Source organism: Dreissena polymorpha, chromosome 7 (genome assembly GCF_020536995.1).
Source record: "Dreissena polymorpha isolate Duluth1 chromosome 7, UMN_Dpol_1.0, whole genome shotgun sequence".
Lineage (NCBI taxonomy): Eukaryota > Metazoa > Mollusca > Bivalvia > Myida > Dreissenidae > Dreissena > Dreissena polymorpha.
In genome coordinates, this window is record NC_068361.1 from 71,217,817 (window position 1) to 71,242,385 (window position 24,569).

Genomic DNA, 24,569 nt, shown 5'->3' on the forward strand with positions numbered 1-24,569 from the left:
TCCTGCTCACGAGTCAGATAGCTCTGAAGAGCATGATACTTGGGATTTTAAGTGCTTGAAATTACAATAAGAACATTAAGAAGTAGAATGAAAGAAGATTAGAAAATATTTGTTGACATAGAAAGATTATCAAATTTATTTCACAAGTGATCATAGAAATTAATATTTTAACCAGTGGAGCAGCCACAAGAGACTAAATTTATTTTCTATATTTATGTATTTGTAAAAATGGATAATCAACTATTTGTAACTAGCGCATGCTTAAAATGTGTTAGCTCCGCAAATAATTATGGCAGAATAATCTATGGTTCATTTACTTTTTTTTATTAATATTTGAATGGGAAATGTTTTAATTTCAAACAAGCTATTGCCAAGCAATGATGTCCCCATACATGTATGTGTACCATTAAGTAGCTTATTTTTTTAAATATATTTTTTGCCATAGCAACCAGAATTTTTGACGTAGGAACAAAATGAAATGACGTGCATAATCTCCATATTGCCATCTGTTCATGTTTCAAGTTTCATGAAAAAAAATATAAAGAATTTTCAAAGTTATCGCAGGATCCAGAAGAGTGTGACAGACGGACGGACTGACGGACAGAGCGCAAACCATAAGTCCCCACCGGTGAAACCGGTAGGGTAAAATAAACAACAAATAAGCATTAAATACAAAACTTTGTGTTCCAATAATAACAATTAAACCAGTCTGTTTTATTGACAGTATTTTTTTTCTCATTCTAAAAAGGACATTACTTTGTTAATGCTTAACTTACACATTTAATCTAATTTTTATTGGCATGATTATTTTTTGCCTTATTATGTCTAGAAATGAATATATAACATGCAGTTTGCAACTACTTCACTTGATCAGTAATTGTCTTTTCTTTCAATTTATATCCCAGATCATGATATCTATAATAATTGGATTGATCTACATTTTTTGGCTTAAAAATGCATTTCGTTTATTACACATAAACAACATTTACTTACCCAAATGATATGCAGTAAAATGTTGCACATTTGACATAACCTAAATCCCGTTCTTTTTCTGGATCATACAATACCCTTGTTAATATCACAAACAGTATAAACTTACATACTTTTTAATTTTATCAGCATATTCTTGCGTTGTTGCTTTTTCATTATTTGATAACTTGGGTTAGTGTTGCTATTGATGTGTGTTTCGTATGATACACAAAATATTATTTAATAATATTTCAATAATTGTTTGATTTGCATAACAATACCGTCTGTCTGTCTACATAGGAGAAATATCAAATGTCACATTAACATTTAAGTTTACATTTCTGGTGGGTGACATGTGAGTCACTAACCGGATCCAATTAAAACATAACAATCAAATAATACTCCAACAACAGACTCTAACTGTACACACATATATACTATTCCTATGCATTATCTTTTTTTAAATGATAACCAAAATACATTAAAAGTATTAATCAAGTATCAAAATTATGCCCATGCGAAATTAATGATGGTGGGTGACATGTCAATCACTAAGCAAAACAAATAAAACACAAATACTCACCAAGACCAACATGGAAACAGGATGCTCTCAACAGTAAAAAAGTACCAGATGACTAAAACAGAACCAATCAAAGGTAGGTACAAAACTTTTTAAAAAATGTTTTTCAAAAAATTTAATAACAAGTGATTGACTATTGTTCTTTTATAATACTTGAAAACGTCTTACTATTTATTTTTTATTGAACCAAACTTTTGTTTTATCCTTAATGTTCTAATTTGTGTGTTTCCAATTTCAGCCTCACCATAGACCAGGGGTCACAACCAGTTTTCATGCGCAGCCTGCAAGATGAGTTGTGAGTATAATTTTTAATGTTATTACAATCACACTGAAATTTTTAAATAGCTTTAAAATAATAAAGCTTTTGCCCGTATATTAGGTAGCACCTATAATCATATTACAAAGTTCTATATCACACCTAGAGCATAATAAAGTCAAAGTTTGGTCGTGGCATTATAACACAATATTTTTAGGATAGCGCCGTTTTTCTCATTCCATACCATAATTACAATATTTGCGCACAGTCGATTAGAAAAATACATTCTTACGCCGTTGTTGATTTATTCTTTTAAACATAATAAACAACTACATATGATACAATCAAAGGTAGATACAATTTATAAGATATGTAAATTATTGCCGACTGATTCCCCTGCTACAAATTGTGCAAATCGCGAGTTCAACAATTATTTAAGAATTGAATAGCATTTTTTTGCATTTCATCGGTGTATGAACTGTCGGGTAAATTACGCCTAATTTGCATAAACGCCGACGGCGTTCATGCGTAAATTAGTTGTTTTTTTCCTTGTGTACTTGTGTATGACCAGAAAGTAGCGCCAAGAATATTCATGTTTAAATTTGCATACGAAGTGGGTTCATCGGAAATGAAAAACCGGTCACGTGAACAAGTTATCCAATCAAAATGCAGCATTCATATGAAAGTGACAGAAATTGTAATTATATTTGTTTTAGAAGGGTTTTGTTAAACCTTCATGTAAATAAATTAAAATATATACTATTGAAGCAAGATATTTTTTTGTTTAGAGACACAGGAATGGAATAAGTACCTGAACACAGATAAGCCATACGTACCTTGAACGGTTATAACACCTGAATATGTGAGATTAATCGCTCTGAAAATGAGCACTATTACATTCAAGCTTTGAGGTATATGCTATGACATTTTTAAAGATTTTTACGGATAACTTACTTCACGCTGAAATCTAACTTCCTTATAAACAAACCGTGAATGTAACACATATTAGTGAACGCATGGAATGAAACACATACATATTAGTAAATAAGCGTGAAAATCAAATTCACGCTCTGATTACATGACTTCCAAAAATATCAGCAAATACTCAATGGAGAGAACACACTGTTAAACAAGTGCTTGACTTTAAACTGATACTGCTGTACAAAATATATAAAACGTTCATACTATATATATATATATATATTCAAAGATGTAAAAGTATAAGAATCAATGAATGTAAAAAAATGTGATGGACAATACGTGAGAAGATGCACATGTTATATTACGCTTACATACACTCTTCAATTGGCTGAAACTCGAAGTACAATTCTTTGTGAAATAGAATCAATATATATATTTCATAAAAAAAACATATGTCTTAGTTTAGCATTTGTCATATACGCGCAGATTCTTAGTACACAGAAATGCAATACACGGACCTCGTTATTTCTTATTAACTATATGTTAATTGCTTAAGTAAGTTACTAAACGTTTAACATCTTTAAATTAAACGCATTAAATAATTATTTGTCTTAAAATATATATTTTACAGGCATATTTTTTAATGTTCAACTGTTGTGACTTTTTTCTTGTCCACTAAATGAGATCAAATATTCAATTTTGCAATATCAAATGTAAATATTTCAAAGCTAACTTAACTTAGCTATATGTTGATAGTTTTATCATTAAACTATAATGAATAAAATAAGAACAGCTTTTAAATTGTTTTAATTTTTCCTATATATGTTCTATATTAAATATAATTTCGGTAACTATGAAAATATGAACTCCGTTCTACTTTTAACAAAAAAATTCGGGTTAATTGATTTAGAATAAGTAGTACCCGTAGTCCCACACTATAGCATTTATATGATACTTTATGAAATAATATAAACGGACCTTTTGGTTTGACGTAATATTATTTACAAAATCCAATCAGCAAGTTTTTGTAATTTGATTTAGTGGCAAACAACTAAGAATGCAAATTTAAACTATTGATATTAACAAAGTGTTTTCGAATGTATCCAACATAAAATGCGTTCTCTATTTGATTTTGTCACGCACAAAACCAAAAACTACCAAATTTACGTATCGCTTCACTGCATTAATAACTTCCTTGTTAACGATGAAACGGCCACCAAACGCTTAATGCTTTATGGAAGCCGGTGACTCGCGCTAAATCTCAAAGGGGGCGTATCCGCTTTTGATTTGAAAGCACAAATAAGCGAGGTAGGTTTAATATTGAAACAGTAATTCGCCCTTATTATAATTGATGAACATATTTGCTCTATAGGAACGAGATATTTAGTATTTTGAAGACGTTGCATACTTTTTCCAAATCCATGGTCGATCGAAAACTAGGCAACGGCATAAAATAATAAATGACTTGTAAATACTATGTCTTGTCCATTTCGCCAGAGAAGAGTCATACATGACCCATAGCTAAAATATATTCGTTTTCAAAATATTCATAACTTATTAACACAAACTTGACCGAAAAGTGCTTTAAAACAAAGTTATTTTAAAACAAAGTTCGACTAAATATCACACAATCAATTAAGGCTCGGTTTTTGGTTTAATATCTACAAAAAAATGAGCAGAGTATGATAATTGTTTATGACGCATCCTGTTCCAATAAGGACCACGCATCTTCAATGTGTGGGCTAAAGAAGTAATTCATTCAAGTTTGACATAAACATGCTTTGAAAAGTTTGAACATTCTACAAGGATGGTGATTTTTTAAAGTCGCTGTTTCACGTGTGAGCTCACGTGAGTGAAGCCTTTATTACATTAACCATTTATTATTAAATGCACACCTTTAATCAGGACTTGATATTTAAGGGAAGCGATTTTCTAGCTCAGTCCGCATTAAATATATTTTCTAAGGATAGCACTTACATTTGATAGGCATCAGAACTTGAAACCAAAATTTTTAATATGCATGTTAATCCGAAATGTGTTAAATACCGTAATCGAGGGTCCGCGAAGTCTGATAAGTAATGCGTCTGGGAATTGGGAAATCCAATATCAAGACAAGATCGAATACCCACCTGTGTTGTTCAAAATACAGCATACATTTGTATCGATCCAAGATAGATAATCCAGCTGGGCATTGTGTGTTTAATTTCAAAATAGTAGGAATGCAACTGTTAAACCGTTAAATCTACTGAATAAGAATTAAATATCGAGTTGAGGTCGAATACTCAGCTGAGCATTGGTTATACAAACTTTGGCGACTGCCTAACCGGGGTAAAATCACCGGCTGGAAATTGTGTGTTCGAAACATAGAAAGTAACGAACATAGGTAGAATACCCAGTGGGAAATGTGGTTTTCAAAACAAAGAAAATATTTATCCAAGTTAAATACCAAGCTGGGAATGCGGTATTTAGACATATTCGAATATTATTCTTGGTATAAGAATTATAAGGAAACACTTAATTTTGCAGATTTTTAAAGCTCCCTATCCATATATTAGATTTAAAGCGACACACCTTATTTGGCATAGTAAATTTAAGTATAAATAAGAAAAATATTTTATCTATGCCAATTAGAATATATATGGTGGTTACAAGGTATAAATCCGTCTGTTTGCGCTTTAAAACTTACAAATAATCGCGTCTGTCGAAATGGACGTATACGTCTAGAAATTCTACTTTCGGTTTTAAAAGCGGTACCGTTTGAAAAATAATAAATAACTTGCTAACTAGGCTATAGATTAAATTTAATCTATGCCAATATCTGGTGGTTACAAGGTAGAAGTAGGTCTTTTTTGCGCTTTAAAACTTAAAAATAATCGCGTTTGTCGAAATGAATGGACGTATACGTCTAGAAATCATACTTTCGGTTTTAAAAGCGGTACCGTTTGAAAAATAGTAAATTACTTGCTAACTAGGCTTTAGATTTAATGACAATTTTGCACACTTTCAAATTGCATCTATATGTTTTTATTAACATGTATTTCATTTCAAAGTCAGAGGCAAGGTGTGTGGCTTTAAATAGAGTATGACAAGAAATTTAAAAGCGACCAATATTAACTGTTCACTTTACACAATATGCCGAAAACTACAATTGGTATAAATTTAATGTAATACATATAGTCCAGTGCGTTAGTCTGTACATTCTACTCGTTCTACACACGAGCAATGTAAACGTATAGTGTGATATTTATATTGTTCTTAATGTTACACATGCATATGATTGACTTTTAATTGGAGTTTACTTGATGTCATGCATTTACGTTATTGTATTTTAATGTTTCTGCCAATGTTCCTCAATGTTTCACAATATGAAAGAACCATTTTCAAAGAGTTGAGTAAACCGAGTCAATCAAAATATGTCTTATTTATTAATGTGATACGACGTTTTTTCTACACGTCGGCGATAAAAAAAGGTAATAGACAAGCAGCATTCTTTCTTCACATATTGCTGAAAATTCTTAGTATATAGACATGCTAAGCATACAGTATATGTAATATGTTGATTGTACTATATATTTTGTTGTTGCAAGAGGGTCGTCGAGTTATTTGTAGTGGTATACCCATATTGCATGATAAAACAATAATGTATTTTTAAGTCATTGGCATATATGCATCCGATTTGATCGAGTCATATCATATGCAGACGCTAGAAAAAGGTAATTGTGAATGCTTATTCAAATTAAGCATGTTGTGTATTGTTTTTGTATGCGACCTGCGTTTTGCTTTGTGTTTTGTCCATTGGATGTGTGATGCCTTTAATAGTACACGTTTCGACAGCATAATCGGAGTTGATTTTCTTTGTGATGAATAATAATATGAGTTTTTTATTTGGAAAGTTTAAAATACAGTTTAACCGAACATCTTTCGTGCTAAAATATAATAAATTTCTTATATAACACATACACATTATTATAGGTTGTCCGGATAATATAGTAATACAATATAATGTATTTTCACATATTGCCTAAAATGTGATTACTGAGGATAGTATAAATTTATGTTTGCTTTTCATCAAGTTCAATATCGTGTTTACCTTAATAGATTTACGAACAGACACCATATGTTTTAACGTCAAACTATACGAGGAGAATACACCAAGTTTATTGTCTTGGATAAACATGCGGACCATTTATAATTTATTGATTGTCGTATAATTTCATGTAAATGGTGGGCTGACGTCCATATACGTCCGTTGCATGCGTCATGTTACGTCGTTACCTTTGGCCACGTGATTTTGCACACGTTCCGGTCGGAAATTGCACACGTCACCACTGAGTATTCCAATATACATTAATATATTCAACTTGAGTAGTTAGTCAGTACCACGCACACAGCCGGATATAAAAGGCACACAAATTGTTGTTATCATAGGGCGACCCCGAGCCGTTAGGTCACCGTATTTCTCTTGTAGTCAAAACTATTGTACGGACATTGGAAGACGTTGTGTTAGAATTAAATAAACAATAATAAATAGCAATGAACGCGAAATGGAGATTTGTGTGTACGTTTATTGTGCTTCAAAGACTATGTTACATTATGTTTACAATTACCAAAATAAAGTGCAGAGAATAAACTAATACAACAATATATCGTATACATAAACATATAGCTATGTACAGAACGGTCTTTGTGTTATACTGCAACGTTAATGAACGTGGTTACAAAAATAAACACATCAAGGTTTAAATCAAAAGATATTAAATTATCTTCAAACGTGTTAGTTCTAGTTACAGAAGTGCGTCGAGAACATGAGTGGAATAAGTAGAGCAACACATGCCCTAGTTTCTTTCGTGAAAGAATGGTACCAATCACTTATTAATAATACTATGAAGCTTTAAAATAAAATAAAGATCTCAAATGCACACAAGGTTTGCGATACATTATCATATAATACGTTATAATAATATGTGAGATTTAAGTTAACATTTTAGACTGCTGCAACATAAATTAAACGTCAATTAAATGTCAGAGTATAAACGGCATTTTGTTAAAGTTTTCCATTCGTAATACAGTATCAAAGACTCGTTGTACTTAGTTGAAATTTCTATCTTAATTTGTGAAAAAATAAGCTATATATGTACAACATAAACATTTTGAGTTTATATACGATGTAAAATAGTTCACTTTTTAACCCTATTGACGCCTGTTATGAACATACTTTTGGTACCCATAGCTTCTCTCACCACCAGGAGTAATGATGCTAGTTTCTGTTGTGCCATTAAGGTAGAGAGAGAGTAATGCACATGTTTAAGGATCTATCTCATCTTGGTATTTTCTGATTGTTTTGCCCATAAGAGTATATTTTTCTGCAATATTAACAAAAATCTAACCACAGGCTAAGAAATAATTTACATTTAAGTAAACCTACCACCCTTATCGGATTTCTACAAAATGAAGTTATGGGGTATGAAAACAAAAATAAGAGAAATCATTAAAAGTCAATTAATTTCATCAGGACAACCTTTTATGTATACCATAATGATATATCTACAAAATACATATGTTTTAACATATGTGCTGTTAATTTTTATATACATCAAATAATTTTACAAGTGAAGAATCTTTTACGATAAATTTTACCTAATACATTGAACTGACCAACTTTTAAACCTGACAAAAGACAACAAATTATCATTGCCCACTAATATACTTGACTTAAAAAGTATCAGTAAACATTAGTTGTCAAAATATATTGTGTATGGCAATGTTGACCACAGCTAACTAAAAATACAATGGTGACCCCTCCCCCCTTTTTCATAAAAGAATGTGAACAAAACAAATGATATTAAAAAATACACATCTGACCAACAATACAGTGAAAAATACAACATTCTGTATATGCTCTTTATGGTTTTGATGGATTTCAGTTTTAGTAAACTCAAATCATTCTAAATGATTGATTTTGTGACTCTTAAAGGGCCAATGTTCGCAGAAAAATAACGCTGCTGCTGACGCGTAATTGAGGAAAAATTGCTCACAATCTGCAACTGTTTAAGTCTAGGCATATCGTTTTCAATAAACAACTTTGTATATTAATTATTTATTAATATAATATCAATAAAATAACTAGAGAAGAAACACAAAATACTTCATAATCACACGACATCATTTGGTATGTCATGAAAATGTGACTGGTCATAATGGTATATTTATGAGTCTGCAAAATACTTGGCTAATTTTGGTATAAATTCTTCGAGAACTTTACTAGAAGAGGTCACACGTGGTTTATTTTCACTATTTTTTTTAAACAAATGCATCTCTGAGACCATCTTCCCCTAAACGCTTGTATATCACTTCTAGATGACGGATGCTTAACCAGTTACACACTTCAAGAACCCTTCTTTTTCCTTAGTTTTTTCAACAGCTGTCTTAAGAACTGGAAAGTCAAATCTGCGTCAATTATGTGCCACAAGAAACACATTACTAAACTGTAAAACTCGAAAAATAACGATTTCGCTTTAATAGCAATGTCCACACAATGCAAATAAAGAGAAACTTCAGCTGAAAGCAAATAGTATAATGTATTTTGTTTTCAATTCGACAATCAATTTTAAAATAGAAATACACAAACTCTATCAAGCTTTACATTTGTTTTTATATGATGTATACTGCCTTAAAATATTACCTGTTCATCTTTTGTTGAGTCCGGCATATACATGAAGATCTGTAGCTTCGTTCGAACGCACTTGGGTTGTTTCATATTCCGAAGATTGGAGCCGTTGATTGTGTCTACAAAATAATAATATTAGTTTGGCTAATTTACTGATACAAAGTTATATTAGTGACCATCTCGTACATTTGGAGTCAAAAGTTTTCACTTACATCTTCAAAACTATGCTAGGAAAGATGATAAACACAAGTTATGTAACGCTTAAAAATGATACTCAACGAGGAGAGGTAATTTTTATTACATTTTCGAATATAGCAAACTGATCAAAACACACTCCAGAATACCGAAACAAATTCATAGTGTCATACTAAAGCAAAGCGCCTGTCGGGCTAGTAGAATATCGGAGACAATCAACATTTTAAGCATTACAGAGAAAAACATTGCAATACGCTGTTAATTAATTGTACTTTACCTTGTACGGACGTACAACAGTACTCCAGCCAGAACCAATCCTACAATAACAACGGCTGCCACTCCACCTACAATTCCAGCAGGTTCCACCGACTTGTTATCTATAGATGAAGAAAAAAAAAGTTGTATATTCTGCTTTAAAGAATATGCTGAGCCTAACTGAGCTTACTATTGTGGAAGAAGTGCCGGAAATGAAATACATTTGTTAGTTGTATTGCGCGTGCTTAAACGCGTAATATTGCATATTTTAGTAGTATGCATGACAAACCAAATTACTTGCGCAACTGGTATATTTAAGTCTAAAAAATAAAGTGTATGATAGGTTAATATGACATATATTTGGCGTAAATTAGTATAATAACTTCACTATGTTTAACAGTGCATATGACGTCACCAGGATTATTCACAAATGTTTATTAATTAAGACGATGTCATTTTGGATTCGGTAAATTGAGGTCACAAAATCGGTCTGATATGATATAGACAAATTATATAAATTCTTGAAAGAATCGAAATGATTAACGGCAAAGTGTGTGTTATTGGGGTATTAACACAGGTTTTAAGTTCCAATTCTTATTTTGTGTTTATGTTGGTTTGTATTGTGCTGTTTTGTGCTGTTTTGTACTGTTTGGGCAATTGGTCACTTGCCTTAAATAAAGGACCAACTAATTGTTTTTAATGATAATTCAATACTGCTCCAGCAGCTGGAGTTTCACTTCTTTATATTGTCATTAAAAAATCCGGGCAAACACCAACAAGGTTTAATGTTTACCCATCTTCCATCCGTTGGTTATTATCACAATAACTGACATGAAGCTGGAAATCATTCCTTTTGTTCTTCTGATAATTTATCTACGCAAAGTTCAGTAAAATTACGCATGATACTTTATATTACGCAGACATTCCATGTTCATTTAAATGTACAATACCTAAATTTTTTAATTCTGTAATATATGGACTAAATGGTTACGATCAGTCTTATCATAAATGGACACCGATACTTACCCGGTGTACCAGTTTCAGATGACTCTGTTATGCCATTCTTGCAAACACCGTTCTCATGCGAACATCTAGAGCCCGTTTCAACTTCAGCGCATTTGTTTGGGCATGGGATGTCGCACTTCTTACCGTAGAAGTTTGTAGCACATCCCAGGTTGCAGTCGCCATTTATGGAACACGATTGGTTAAGGCAATGCTTGCTACACTCGAAATCGCAAGTAAACCCAAACATATGTTTTGATGCGCATAATAAGCACCATCCGTTCGTCTGATTACAGGTTAAACAGTTTGCACTGCATGTTGCGCTATAGTTATTTCTAATTTGCTCGCATGTTGGTCCTGTGTATTCCTCAACACAAGAACAGCTTCCGTTTATTTGATTGCAACCATTTCTGTCGCATCCTGCCGAACAGTTCTTGTCGCAATCTTCGCCATACTTGCCACTGACACAATGGTCACAAAGATCGCCAAAAAAGTTACCCAAGCACGTGCATTTTCCATCAATTTTGTTACACACACGGGCAATGCAGCCATTCGAGCACTGTTTGTGACAAGACGTACCGTACCATCTAGGTACGCACTGATCGCATTTTGATCCTGCATAGGGTGTATTACAATTACACGTGCCGTCTATTCTATTGCATGTTCCACCATCACATCCCTGAGAACACATCACTTCACATGACACACCGTACCGTCCAGCTACGCACTGATCGCATTTTGAACCTGCAAAGTTTGTTTTACAAAAACACGATCCGTCTAATATGTTACATGATCCATTGACGCATCCATTGGAGCACAGCTTTTCACATGACAAACCGTATCTTCCAAGCATGCACTGGTTGCATTTTGGTCCTGTAAAGTGAGCAGCACAGCTACACACCCCTTCCATTTTATTACATGATACTCCATCGCACCCTTGAGAGCAAGTCGAATCACATGACGTTCCATACATACCAGGTTTGCACGTGATGCAAGTAGTTCCATCAGAACACGTCGAGCAGTTTGGATTGCACTGATTAATGCAGTTATTAGATATATTATAATATCCATCTTTACATCCATTACATGCGCCTTGGGATGTGCATTTGCAGGTTTGAAATGCGCATGTGTTTGCATTTTCACATGTATTTCCTGTGTATCCCTGCAGACAGTCTTGACACAATGTTGCACTATAACAACTTAAGCAGTTCTTAGGACAGCGGGCACACAAATAACCACTCTTGTAAAATCCGTCCATACAGAGTGGGCAATTTATTTCATTAGTGCACATACAGCCTTCGTGGTAACATTTTTCGCAAAGATCTCCATAATACCCAGGATCACAGGCAGCATTTACATGTATCATTACTGTAATAAACATGCAGTTGAAACAAGTAAATCTAAAAAATACACGCACGCTTGATTAGGTCATGATTTATGGAATGGATTTTTATCGATTTAGATTTCGATATTAATACAACTTTCATATAAAATATATCATTTATACAACTTACCATTGAAGAGAATGCATGCATGTACAAAATGCATTGTATATATACAGCTTTGCATAACGCTGATTATCTGAAATGTATCCAAAGTATAATTTTAGAAACAGAAAAACAGAATACAAATAGAGAATACTATGTTAGTTTGATTGTGTACTTAAATTTATCCCACGAGTGAAGAAAGGTTTACATGGCGAGGCTTGCCGAGCCTTGTAAGCCTGTCTGAGACGAGTGGGATAAATTTAAGTACACAATCACACTAACATAGTATTCTATTATCCTACAATATATTTTTTTATTTAATTTATTTCTGATGCAATAAAAATAGTAGTCTTTCATTCATATAATAAAATCAAAAACACATTAAATTAGCTGAATCACACATTGCGTAGTAATATTAATTGTGATCTTTCCCGTTTACGAGACAAAGTATCGCTATACGCCTCGATTCAAATGTAATCAGCGTTCCAAATGTTACACATTCAAGTAGAACACAGACGGTTGTGTTCAAACTACAATTCTGGTTTCATCACTGTAAAATACCGAAAACAAAATTGGCTGCCATTTTGAAATTTACAAAATGTGTAGAAACCTACGTGAAGTTGTGTAGATCTTTTAACCATGTTTATTTTCGTAAAGTTTAATTTGCTTCCATGACGAGTTAAAATTTTGGACACATTTCTTCATCGCCACCCATCTTTTCCATTTTAACGCACTGGATACAAGCAGGCAATTCTTTGTGAATAGAATTCTTTGATCGACTGACAAAGGAACGACTTATTCATCAAAGAAAGTACCCTTTTAACTCAACATTGATTTCCTTCGAACAGTTAAAGAACAATTCACTGATACTTTTCTTAAATTTAATCCATCAAGTGTTCAACAAAACATCGCGTTATTCGAGTACATTCGACATTTTAACGAAACCGAAAATGCAGTCTCACCAATTTCATTCCAGTTTTATATCCCAACACTGTTATTCACATTCATAATCCATCGTAAACACACTCTAATCGTTCGATTCTTAAAAAAATATTTAACTGTTAAATAAAAACCATCCAAGTCCGAATTGTTGTTGTCCTTTAATCTAAAGCGTCTAGCTTGTTGCGTTATTTAAATTACGTCACATGAGATACGTCATAAATTGCGTAATCAATTGAATGAAAATATAAGTACGGAAAGCTGGTTTCTCATAAATTTTAGTGAAGGACCAAAATAGTATGATTGTATGACTCATTTCCTGTGCCCATATATAATGTAGTATAAAAGTAAGATATATATTATAGACGTTAAATACCCGGCAGAGCCGGGCCGGGCAGTGATAATCTGCCCCAGGTCGCTAAAGCCCTCGGGCCGTTATGCTTCCTGCGGGCCGATTATCACTGCTCGGCCCGGCTCAGCCGTGTATTATCCTCTTAATAATCCATCGCAAACACACACACTCGTTCACTCGTCCAACGACTGCGTAACCAATGACCTGAATGACACAATCAGGGGTGAAAGGCCAAAAAAGTAGTCCCTATGTTCTAAAAATAACTGTGGAATAAACCTTATCTAAAAATATCCGTGGAGAGAACCTTATCTTTTCTATATGAGTCCTATTTTCTTCTATAAAATCATTTAGCTGTATGATAATAGAAATGTACGATATGATGGAATAAAAAAAATGTTTCAGATTCGCAAATTTTCGTTGTAGTTATGATATTTGTGAGGAAACAGATTTACTGAACATTAACCATGCTCTTTAATATCCATTATATTGATCTTTTGACGATTTAAAAAAAAACTCAAAATTATAATGCGTTGCAACGAGAAACGATTGAATAATATTGAGAGTTCTGTTTTTGTCGTTTTCTTTTGTGATACTTCGAGGATGTCTTATATAAAGTATGCAATACATCACTCATTGTTTTAGCACGGATGGCCGAGTGGTCTAAGCAATAGACTTTTACTCCAGGGATCAGTAGTTCGAGCCCAGTGGAGGGTTACTATTTTCTTTCTTAATTTTCATTATTGTTTTTATTGGAGACTTTAAGATCCAATGTTTACATTTATCAATATAAAGCATTTAATGACACACTTTAATACATGCCAAAATCTGTTAAAAGGCCCCTTAACGATATTTTTTCAGCAAATAGTAAAATATTAACCTTAATTTGTTTGTCTATGTTTGTTAATTTGCTGAAATGTAGTTGCTATTTTTATAAATATTGCGTTTGATTACATATGAAGATATAAACTGAACAAACCATAAAATACTACACTTTACACATTTGATTATGTTTAGTAAATGCACGTCGGTTTTGTATTAACTTTTTACGCACATGTTACTAAATGAAGACACGTTGGATTTAATCCCATTGCTTTCGGGCGAATCGTTTTATAAATGTTAACTATCCGCGCTCTAGATACAAACACACATTGTCGAAGTAGTATTCATTTTCAACTGGGTATACTATTAAGTCTTAACAAATACACAATCATCAATACTTCCCTCAACACTTCCTTGTTCATGAAATATAAGTGCAGTGTAGTAATATCTTCACAGTATATTATGTCGCGTCAATGTCATTAAGACAAACGTTTAATTCAACTCGCGTTATGTATTTTTTTCTTCATCTTTATAGAAAGTTTTAAGTTCACCTATATAAATAAAAGCAAGTTATGCTATACATGAGATTTACACACAGAGATCACATCTTGTGTACAGATAATAATTTGAAAAGAAGTACTTTTTCATTACTTTAGATAAGATCTAACTTACACTCGCTGAACATTTATGTATGTGTGTAGGCTACCCTGGGTTTCAAGTCATGTTTATCACGTCAAAAATGTTGAATATTATTGAGATCGTAAGATGTTTATGGTAAAGAAAAGGTTTGTTGATCTTATGCAAGATCTTATACGCAGGAAACATGTGTTGCACGTACGTTACGGTCTGGTATTTAACTACATAGCTTCTTTAACGACACAATGGTTTACAATCATCTTATTGCTCACCGAAACCTTTATTATTGAATATTTGAAGAAGTATTTGATAACATTATCGTAAGAAAAGAATAACATGCGAAATAATTTCAAAACTATCCGCATACTTGCATTTGCACGCGCGCCATTAATTGATGATTCCAATCCAACTATTTCGAAATCGATCGCTTAGAACATTGTGAGAAATTTCAATTCTGTATTAATAGCTGCTTTAGAAAATCGGTAATGTAAGACATTAAATTGTTTTGTTAGAAGTGCGAGTGAGTCTATGCATGCCACTGATAGCACTTGCATATTGTATCGGAGCACATTAAACATGTATGTTTATTTTTTTTTTAATTCAAGTCAACCTTAATTAAAGGGATAACTGACTAATCTATAATTTCTATACTATTAGAATAGTACTCGTTGTTAATATTGATTACTTAACTGGACGTTTCATATGCGATTTTTTATAATCAGATCATCTAGTCATGGTGAAATAGCAAATGTTGCCAACCTAAGTGTACACAGTACAACGATAGCTGAAAGAGCGAGATATAACATTATATATACATTATTAATAGATTTCATTGTTTGAATTTTATTAACTACATTTATATGATCCTAATACATACATACCCTAATACGCGTAATGTTTAAAACTTACCTTTGAAGATTAAGATCAACTTCAACCGAATAATACATATCCCGCTGTGCGTCTTGCTGTTGAGATATGTATTAGGAAAAAAAATCCTATACTAAATATTTTTAACTGTAGTACGGATGTTTGAAACATGATATTGACAGGCATGTAATATTGAGAGAGCGAATACAGGCGTTCTTCGAAATCGATACTACAGAAAAAAGTGAAAACATTATATAGCATTATGCATTATGCAAAGAATCGTGTTTCGTGTTTTTAATTGGTATAACACATTAATGTAAAAATATTATATCCGTAAAACAACACGTTTTAAAAGCTTGGTTACTGTTTACAAACTTACCAGAATGACAACAGTGTTCAGTTATATCCGAGTTATTTCAATATTTATTTTCATCGCAAAACTTAACTGTATTTTATAGTAAGAACACATGATAATTTAAGAGAACATATTGAGACTGTTATTACACCTGTACATTTTTGGGAAACTGCAAATTTATTCATCTAGGTATTCATCGTCATTGCATTTTTCTTTGGTCCGTTTCGTTTAAAACTTCCTTGATCTTTGATTACCAGTTGAAATTGATATTGTCTTACATCTACTAAAGCGTGATATTAAAGCTATCATATTTAAAGTCTAACCCGGAAGTTTAAACGAAAACAACCGAAAAGTATATTTTCGTATATGCATGTGTTTTTAAGTTAAGCGTGTGCGATTTTTATTATCCGACATTTAAAAATGTTTATGATATATACATTTAACATGCTTATTAACATTATTATTAAGTCTAACCAAAAATATGTAACATAGATCATGCCCCTTTGTTCAAAACTGCCAACATTTGTACAACTCACTTCCCTGGAATAGAACGGGGCACGTACTGGGGACCGTTTCAATAAGATATCGTATCGTAAATATTACGCTATCGTAACTCGGGTAGTTGCGATTGGATTTACGATTATCGTAAACCGTTTCAGTGACCCCCTCGTAAATGTCCTCGTAAAACGCTCTCGTAATCTATGATTTCTTCATTGTACATTCCGTTTTCTTTGGGGTTATATTCAAACTGTCAACATCCGGTAGGGTTTTTACACCGTTTTGTTTTTCTGTAAGGTGTTGCTGAATATTGAGAAAAAGCACATATAACAAACAGAGAGCGAGATGGCTTTAACGAGATCACTTGACGATTTATTGCATAAATCAATTGTTCGTACCGTTTTACATTGGAAAAGTGTTTTTTTTTTACTTTGTGCAAAGTCCATGGACTGGCATTGTTACTAACGTCGTTAGTGGGAATGGAATTAAGAAATATTTGACCATCATGCTGAATTATCATCAGCATCATTTCTGCAAAATGCCATATATTAGTGTTTCATAGTTATAGTGCTTTTAAAATATTTCACTAGCTGCAAAGATTGGAATGGTACTTGTATTCAGGTAAAATAAATAATTGTGCAGTGTTTATGTTACTGACATATGATACGGGCAAAAGTTGACCGCTTCATACATATGGAAATTTAGACATAACAATAGACAAGGGATGCATCTCAAAATTTTCGTCACGCGACATATATTTATAACCTTGAACAAATAAAAAACACGTTTACATAGATCTATGCTAAATTACATGTAAATACATATCTCAGGAAAAAGTATACAAATGAGATAATTAATATGTTGCGATTTGCGCTTAATATTCTCGCATTATATGTTTTTCTCCGCTACATATACATGTTCTGCCTCCGTTTGTTTACACACTTCCCGTTTCCTTTTCTCCGGCTAATATTGTCATGACACAAACGCTTGATTAAAAAAAAAATCAAAATATTATCGGCATCTGTATTCTCGCGGTATTTCAATAACGCCACCCTACTGTTTACGTGACAGATTTCGTGACGCATTTTCCTTTCGCTCTCAGAAAGAAGTTTTACGTGTGATCATGAGCAATATTTTTGTTAGTTGTGGTTGCTATCCATCAGAAACACGTTTATTCACAAAATTTAACGATATTCCGTTTTAACTTGTTAGTATTTCAGCTTATTACAACGTATTTACACCTCGTCTGCTCGCACTTTGCCGATATCCCAAAAGGTTACATATCACTATATAAAGTTTAGGCTTAAAACCACACAATCTAATACCGTTTGATTTTCGAACAAAAATCTTTCGTAACAAATCTTCCGGATTGTTCGAAATCAACACACACAAAAAACATGTCATTTACAAATTGTCTGCATAAAATTCTAAGATTTATTTTTGTGTTGGTTTTCCGTTTTAAGAAGCTGTTCAGCCAAGAGCTTGGCATCACACAATTGATTATAGAAATAAAATCATTTACTGATCATATGTTTGTTCATTGAACTCATGAAGGCGTGTCAAATACGTGAGACGGATGATCTGCTTATTCAATGAAGACCTGCCAGCTTGGAATTGATGTAATCTTTAACTGATGTAAGTGATGAGTATTATGTAATGAAAACAAAAAAATACTATAATATGTTACGGTAGTGTTTGTGTGTTCAAGAACACAATATTCTGAAAACTCAGTTGTTATAGCATGATTATCATCACTTGAGTGTTTTGTGGTTGTAGGTTTGATACATGTAACAGTTGCCTAACCGGTCATATTTTACAATCCAACATCATTTAGCAATACATGTACGTTATGACAGAATATTAAAAAAACAAAGAAAAGGAATAGATTTTTACGCGTTGTATAGCGTTGATAACAAACCTTAACCAATACAAAAAAAACAATGCTCCATGGAGTACTTATCCGACCAAAAAAGACATCCGAAATCACATGCGATGGAGATACAAGCTTACAGCCAAATTAATCATTGATTGCACAAGTGATTAGAGCGGCAGAAAGCGCATTCATCTGCTGTTGAACAATATAATTGAACCACACATAATTAACACATTGGGTTTTCACGTAAATTGCAATTTATTTTCATTTATTTATCCTAATCGAAATATAAACAAAAGGGCAACAACTGACCTATTGATCCCAATGTAAAATATTTTTCAGAAAGTAATCAAGGTAAAAAACAACATGTTTACTTCCTCTGTTATGTCGTCGATAAAAAAGACGGAGCCAAAAGCTTCTTACTCGGCGTCTATACGCACAACATACGCGGCGTTCATTTTGGTTTCGACGTCACTACGACTGCTACTTACGTCTCGTAAACTTACGAGAGAATTCTACGATATCGTAAGTTACGGAAGTTTATTGAAACGCAAAATGGTAAGTTGCGATAATCGCAACTGGTTTACGAGTCGTAACATACTTACGAGAGCTTATTGAAACGGTCCACGAAAGACTTGTATGGCAAAACAACCTAAAAACTCTGTTTCTAAAAGGCGAATAGTTGAAATATATAGTGCATACTGTTATAGTGGTCATGTTTAAGTTGTTTAATAATGCATCTGGGGTGAAAACGGAAAAACAAACCCTTGATAAAGATATGTTCTTAGCTTTTGTATTCTTTCAAACTGCAAGGCCCAGAGGTTTAATAATTGTCAAGGTGTTCGAATTATGCCAGAAACTGACCACGTCTCAAGGATCACAAATCTATATATTCCAGCATTAGTTTGGGGACTATTCGTCACTTCTCTGACAGGTTCAGTTTGTGCAAATATATGTGTTGCTATTTGATTCATTTTTAAATCGCATTTATTCCAATTTACTATTTCAGGATGTATTTTGAGCATAATTACTTGCTAGCAGTATTTCCTATAATTTATAGTCAAAATTTGACATGTTTTAGATGCAATTATACAATACATATCAAGTTAAGGAAAATACCAGTATAAATATTATATATAACTCTTAATATAAATGTATTAAAGGGGCCGTCCAACAGATTTTACGTGTTGGTAAATTGAGAAAATTAAAAAAAAGATGTTTCAGATTCGCACATTTTCGTTTTGATTATGATATTTTTGAGGAAATGGTAATACTGACCATTAGCCATGCTCTTAAATATCTATTATATGCATCTTTGGATGATTTGAAAACCTGAAAATTATAAAGCGTCGTGCGACGCAAAACGAATGAATTATTTGGAAAAGTTATGTTGTTGTCGTTTTATTTTGGGATACTACGAGGATTGCGTAAATAGGTAAAATACATCTACACTAAGCATGAGCATGGATGGTCGAGTGGCCTAGGCGAGAGACTTTTTACTCCAGGACTCCAGGGGTCAGTGGTTCGAGCCCTAATGAGGGTTACTTTTTTTACTTTTTTAAAATTGTATTCTTGTTTTTTTTTTAATGGAGATTTTTAGTTTAAATCTACCAAAATAAAGCATTTAATGACAAGCTTCAATACATGCCACAATCTGTTAAACGGCCCCTTTAAGCGACATAAAGTATATTACTCAGCAGTTTCTGTTGTTGTCATTTGGACATTTAATTAGTTGCCTGAGCATCCGTTTTGCATCGACGGCCCATTAGCATAAGTACATAACTGGAAATCATGTTAAATACGTGAAAAAACATGACAAACAAACAACGAGGATATTCACAATGTTCGTAAAGAAAACAATATTTAGCTTATGCATAATTAACGGTTATAGTGGACAGAAAATGTGTTAAAACGTTTAATTAATTGCACACAACAAATTTCTTTTGAAATCACGGATGTTAATTCTTCTTTGCAATTTGAATATATGCATTTTGCGAATATTTCATAATTACATTGTCAACTCGTGGTAATACTTTATTAATGCATAATGAAAGACATGAGCCCTAATCCAATTACTATTCTAGTTTGTAGGTTTCGTGTTCACTTAAGTCTGTCAACAATTCGACTAATTCGACTAAAGCATTTACTATTACATCCTGTGACGTTGAACTAAGCAAAAACGAGTCATATCACAAATAAACTAGTAAGCTAAGTCGATTATTTGCATACACATGTTCAGTTTACAACACACCGATTTAAATAATGATATCTATGTTTTTTTCTAATCCAAATCAATAACACAAATCAATAACATGTTTCAATCCTTTTGAAAAAAAACCCAGATAAACATGCAACTCTGAAATTCTTACCTGAGAGCATGGTCATTCAGAAGAGATGTAGAACTGGATACAAATGCCAATAAACTGTACAAAAAATCGACGCAGCAAGGGTCGAAGGTTTACAAAAGTTCATTGAAGTCTAGGACATAAATCATGTCATACATGCAAACTATATTTAATATTTAGTAATGGATGGGTTTTATAAAAGCACACAAAAGATCGTTTGTTGACCGTTTGTTAGGGTTGTCATGTTTACAGTTTTGGTAGTCAGAGCTGTTCTTGATTCCGTCTACTAATGTACATAGGTTTGGTTATCAGAACTGATCGTGATACCATGTAAAGATGTGTAATAATAACGCTGGTTGGACGGACAATTGTACAATATACTACAATTAATTCTATTGAATCAGCAAAATTACAAAACAAACAATCAAGTTCGTTGAAATGATATGACCCGCAAAATACATTGCGTTTATGGATGGGTGCAAATCCCTTGATATACGGTATAATCATAAAAAGTATTTAAATGATGGGTAATTGATTTTATGCATTACAATTCTCCTCATTGATTTGTATACACACACGAAGTGTCATGTTGAAATATTGTAGCGTATCTGAGATATAGCGTTGAAAACTTACATCAAACAAAACAAGACAGGGCAAAAACGTTAAGTTAATAAAGTGAAAGGTTATGGGTCTGGTGAATGGCACTTCTTCCCATTGATTTCTACACACCCATGAAGTTTCGTGTTTTAATGCATCTGAAATATAGCCCTGAAAGGTTCCTTCATACACAAACAACACAGGGCAACTCTTATTTAAGAAAGTGTCGGGTTATGGTTCTTGTGCATATAACTTTACCTCATTAATATCTATACACCTGTGAAGTTTTCTGTTGATATCTTATATAGTTTCTGATATATAGCCCAAGTGTTGTGATAGACGGATGGGCGGACTGAAAAACTGACGGACGGGCAACGTCAATTCTATATCCTCCGCCTTTTGCGACGGATACAAATTTACTGTAAAAAGCTTTTCAATAATGGAGGCATAAAGAGATATAGTATTGTCTAACTAAACCATTTTTTTACAAACTAGTTGTATGTACAGATTAAATTCAATAAAAATCTATACAGTAACATACCTTTTGTGAACGTACATCAGTACTCCAGGTAGAATCAATCCTTCAATTGCAATGGCGGCAAATCCACCTACTATTCCTGCTGTTTGGCCGCTGGGGTCGCTTGCTATCTTGTAAGATACTGTTAGCAAAAGTGTTTGTAAGCATATAAAGGCCCGAGTAATTTAACTTGAACATATGTTCTCATGATTCTTATTCAAATTGTTCAAATATACGTTACTTGTATGTATTAAGCGTAATAATAAGGCAGGTAAAAGTGTCTTACACAATGTAATTTAGATAACCTTTAGCCTTACAGAGAAGACACGACTAGAGAGCGCTGAAAGAGGCCTTACGCCTTAAATGCAATTGGGTTAATATGAATGTGTTTAAATAACCAGTGGCTGCAACTATTTGAGCTGTATAATGTCTAGTTATTAATATTACGAATATTACTAGTTTTCTGTTTTGGTAAAATTGTTATCCCAACAATATATCGACCTAATCTGAAATGCAAATAGCGTCTGCCGTGTAAAGAAAAAAACGTGCACCAAATGGACCGATGGGATATTGATTGAAGATGAAAAAAGGGGAAGCAAAAATGCATGTCTATTGCTAAGAACTCGGAAAAAATTGTAGCATTTGGCAACAAGGCGCCTATCTTTATGGTTTCATTATACTTATGTTCATTTTGTGAACGACAAGGCAAACTTTATTTACAATCAGTGATATATAACAGGTGACATAAGGTCGTATTAGCTATTGACATATTTAAAAGTATACCGTGTAATTTAACAATTTATTATTTGACGCATTCAATAGCAAATTATTAGGTTTATTTAAACATTGGTAGTGTTTTGTCAATCTTTTATTCCTAAACTCATAATATTGTTTTGCGTCAATAGTAATAGCATTACTGTATGATTATGTTTTCCTCTGTTTAAAGAGTACTAATTTTCAAGTTCCTGATCAAGAGATCTGTCTTTGTACAATTAAGGGTAGAAGAAATCAAGTGCACACTCTTTGATTGATCAAGATTTCACTGGTTAAGTACTTAAATATTGCATTAATGTAAAGCCTTGATTTGAATATTCGAAGATTCTGCCGTAACTAAATGAACGTTTCAGCGTTTTGTCATAACAAAGCAGTTTATTTCCTTATGCCCCAGCTATAATTGTGTAAAAGCTGTCATGTGGGTGCAGGGTCAGTCAGGTTTTTATTGCGTACGGTATGCAAGTTCAGACGTTATTTTTCAGATTGCTTGTTTAGATCTCTATCGTGTGAAGCTTTTGCAATCAACAACTTCCTGTTTAAGTATTAAGTCATTCAAAGATACATAACTTCTTTGTGAATGTATTTGTAATATCATTATTGAGAAAAAAATGTTCCCTAAAGTTTACTACATTTGTATCAGAATAGCACATTACATTTACCATTGTGTGAGATACTCAACAATAAATTGGTGAATTGATTGTCATTTGTAACGTCTGATCTAAATAAAAGATAAAGCACAACTAGTTAGCTTTGTTTAGCGTACACTGCCCTTGCTAAAATGTATGTATTGTGGTGAGTATCGATTAAATTTCACTGGTAATTTTGCAATGTTTTTTTTACCGACCTCATTTATATATATATATATATATATATATATATATATATATATATATATATATATATATATATATATATATATATATATAACCAGTAAGGTTTAAAATACCGGTTGTTTTCAATTAAAATTTACGAGATTTTAGCATTTTCGCAAATAGATTTTTTATGAGCCAAATTCTCAATACTTTCGCAAATTTCTCAAATGGCGAACGCCATGCGCGAGTAGTAACATAAATACTCAAAACCAACGATTATTTCGCAAATTGAACAATAGCTTAAGCAAGATACAAAATGCTCGTTTTTATTTTTTTTGTGGCACAACATATCACATTTTTATTTCTCGCAACCATATCTATTCATACGACCCACGAACACTTACTTGATACAGGAACATGTGTTGAATATATTGTCACGCAAAAAACACGAAAAACAACATTTTGTATCTTGTTAAGTCTATGTTACCAGGCCACATCAAGCGTTGAAATTTTGGCTATTGCTTTAAGGAACATTGATTGTGTATGTGTTAACTTTATTTTTCGAAAATATTGTACGAAATATTCTTTGATTTTGTGGGTTTATGGGCTTTTAAATCAATATCAACGGACATGAACATTGCGTGTACAATTAACAATTCACAACATGATTTACATATATTTTAACCATTTTATTTTATGAAACAAAAAATTCATAGAAACAGTAAATCTAAAACACTATTTATTATGGAATTTGACAGTATTGAAATATCTATTTCGAGAATACAAAACAACAACCAACTTTGAAGCATGTTGCCTGAGCGTGGCCATTCCTATTGAAATAAAGAGTGTTAAT

The 24,569-nt window shown here is 32.7% G+C and overlaps 1 protein-coding gene across 2 annotated transcripts in view; it reads left to right on the forward strand.

Annotated features, from left to right (window-relative positions):
* The window catches only part of LOC127837315 (neurogenic locus Notch protein-like), a 516,941-nt gene that overhangs the window by 276,000 nt on the left and 216,372 nt on the right, over window positions 1-24,569 (forward strand). The window lies entirely within an intron of this gene.